The 3,093-nt window shown below is 33.1% G+C and overlaps 1 pseudogene across 1 annotated transcript; it reads right to left on the minus strand.

Moving 5' to 3' along the window:
- Positions 1–431: 431 nt before the first annotated feature.
- LOC148607568 (zinc finger protein 862-like) lies at positions 432–2,782 on the minus strand (annotated as a pseudogene). The gene is made up of 3 exons (XR_015914866.1): positions 1,991–2,782; positions 960–1,419; positions 432–659 (listed from the first exon to the last, which is right to left on the minus strand). The product of XR_015914866.1 is annotated as a zinc finger protein 862-like (transcript).
- Between the last annotated feature and the right edge of the window lie 311 nt (positions 2,783–3,093).

Here is a 3,093-nt window from a genome sequence, read left to right on the forward strand (position 1 = left end):
GTCCCTGATAAAGGCCATGTCTTAAAATTTAAAATCTTTGTAGCATTAAACACATTTTTTGAATCCAATTCAAATCTTCTCTCAATTGCTTGAACCATTCCATTGACGATATTTTCACAATAAGCCATAACAGGAGTTGAACCTTTCAAAGGAATCTCTTCAAAACTACCTGACTCAAGAAAGCTGACAAGAGCATCTGATTTGCTGGTAAGAATATACGATAACAAGGTGCAGCAAAGCAATATAATTGGTGTAAATAAAAACCGGAAAATATTTTCTTATACAACATACAAGAGTAATAATTTATCAATAAAAGTAAAGAAAAACAATTAAAAAACTTTAATAAATTTAATAGTATAAAGTTTAGTAACTTACTAAATTATACATCAATAATATTCGTTTGAAAATAATTAATCCAAACAATTGATTAATTTAATCAGAAAATTACAAATTTATTGAAAGTAATACCACATCTTTATTGAAAAAGGCCAACCTAATCATTTATACACATGTAACATTAAATTGATTTCAATCACATACCTTCCACATTTTTCCTTCAATAGTTCAACAGTTGCCTGGACCCAACACAAACTGTCGCACAAATTGACATCCACCTGCTGCAGCTTTAGCGATAATCTCATAGCAACATCTAATACATCCTGCAAGAGTTAACATGATCAGATCAGGATACATTTATAACAAAATCTTTATAAAAATGGAAACAGCAAATCAGATGACTGTGACAAACAACTGTAGCATTTGTTATGACCTTGTTTTTAACATGAAATGAAATTATTATTGTTATAATACCTTATACATGTACATCATAACATGTACCTATAAGACCTAAATAACTTATCTTCCCTTTATTTCTTAATGTGGTACATAGTATATATTTATAAATGTATTTGCATATTATCAAGTAATCCGTTTAAGTTAAACAAAAAAATAACAAGTACCTGAATGAACAGTATAAAGGCCATCATATTCTTGTCAAGCATCATCTTGGCTAATCCCTCTGCTTTAGGGTTTTTGTGGCTAATCGTTGACAAGTGGGCTTCTAGCGCCCTAAAAGACTTAAGATATGCCTCGATGCACCTATAGAGATGTGGCAACCACCTTGTTCCAGTCACTTTGGGAGGCATCACACCTTTTCCTACAGCTTTAATAGCATTTTTTAATCCTTTTTTATTCAAATAGCTCTTTTTATAAAAATAGTACAAGCCAATGAATAGAGTCATCATTTTGTCATATTGTTTATGTGTTTTTAATGCATCTCTGAATCCAAGCTCAAGTCTGTGACACAAACAATGTATGTTGACAATTTCACTGTTAATGTTTTCTTTTATTAAAGTTGACAGACCAGATTTTTCCCCACCATGTTTGAGGCACCATCGCTGCCCATGGCAATAAGCTTATCTGAAAATTAAATAACCAATTTCTTTCAGAATCTTCAAGCCGAGAACTTTAATTTAAATAGTAAAAGAGAGGAAATGGGGAATATGTCCAAGAGACATTGTCACAACAACCCGGCCGGTGAAAAAACAACCAAGACAATTTGTTATAATAATAATATAATTTGACATGATGTGGTTCTTGCAACGGTCTTGACTTGGTACAGGCAAATCATAATATAAGACTATCTTAATTATTCAATGAAATAATTTATTTAATTATTCAGCTGTTTATAAACATTTATTTTATTTGATACTCTAAAGAAAGGAAACAACAGAATTACCGAACGTAGATAAGTGAGTCTCAAACTACTCAAAGTCCAAAGGGCGGAAGACCAACTCAATAACACTAGAAAGATTGTAGATCGCAATGGTCCTGACTTGGTACAGGCATTTCGAAAGAAATGGTGGGTTAACCTTTTGGCAAGAGCACCTCCGAGTACTTTGTAGACAAAACACTTCAGGGGTACTTAAATTTTTTGGCTGGAACATTGTTTTTCTCCTAAAATAAAATGTTCATAAAAACTTAGACCTACCTTTATCTAATGCGTGCTTCTCAAAGATATCAAGTGTGTAGTTATATAAGTCTAAGGCACAGGTTGACTCGGGGGTTCCTATGTGTAAAAATCTTTCTGTAACTTTGCCCGAGTTCGAACATCTAACATAGATTGTTTCTTGCTCTTCACCGGAAATATCTAGGGTCCCGTCCATCATAAAGGAAAAAAAACAACTGTCCCCTATCAAAACTTCTGTGGCCTTTCTTTCCACTTTTGCTATTGACTGGACAAATGACCTAACTGCATGTTCAGTTAGATAAGTTTGACCTAAATCCAAGCCTTTAGCACGATCAATGTCACATAGCCATTTATAATCTGATAAAGGTCTGTTTTGTTTGGCTACAGCATGGGCATTCCTAAATAAGTATGTAAGACGATGAATTTCTGATGACTTCAGTTTTTTTAATGCTTTGCCTGCTTTCGAGTTCATTGTTTCTGATGGGGTTTGATCTCTTGCATTTATTACATCTGCAGACTTGGTATGTACATTAGACCGTTCATGGTCAACAACAGCTGAAGTTCTGAAGTTTGTTGTACCAATAAAAATGGATTTTTGCAATCCTTATCATTTTTAAAAAATTCCACGCAAGTTTTGCAGGACATTTTTTCCCCATCATAATGTAACCATGGTCTATCTGTTTGCCACTTGGTAGAAAACTTGCGATCAGGACGGTTCTTTTCATATTCCTTAACCTTCTTTTGTTTTTCTTCATCTGTTAAAGATAGTTTACGTTTCTTACCAGGGATTGCCCCAGGATAGTGAGTTAGAAATGACACCGCATTTTATTTTATGTAAATTAATCTGGTTCCTAAAAATCGGAAATCAGTCTTCCTGTCTAATTGAAATTCGACCCAACAAAATTTCAAATGAAAATTTGTTTTATCAGATGTTCAATTATTAATCTTTATCAATTTCGATGTGAAAGAAATATACTTTATTATTTTTTTCATTATTATTTTGACAATATAATGACTGCATGTTTCACATGTAAACGAGTAGCGAGACAACGGAAGGGACGATATATCAAAGGACGAAATGACGTGTAGCGAATGAACCGGAAGTTACATATTATTGTTTCCAA

This window comes from Perna viridis, chromosome 9, assembly GCF_037379345.1.
Source record: "Perna viridis isolate PV_CMFRI_1.1 ecotype Kerala chromosome 9, ASM3737934v1, whole genome shotgun sequence".
Lineage (NCBI taxonomy): Eukaryota > Metazoa > Mollusca > Bivalvia > Mytilida > Mytilidae > Perna > Perna viridis.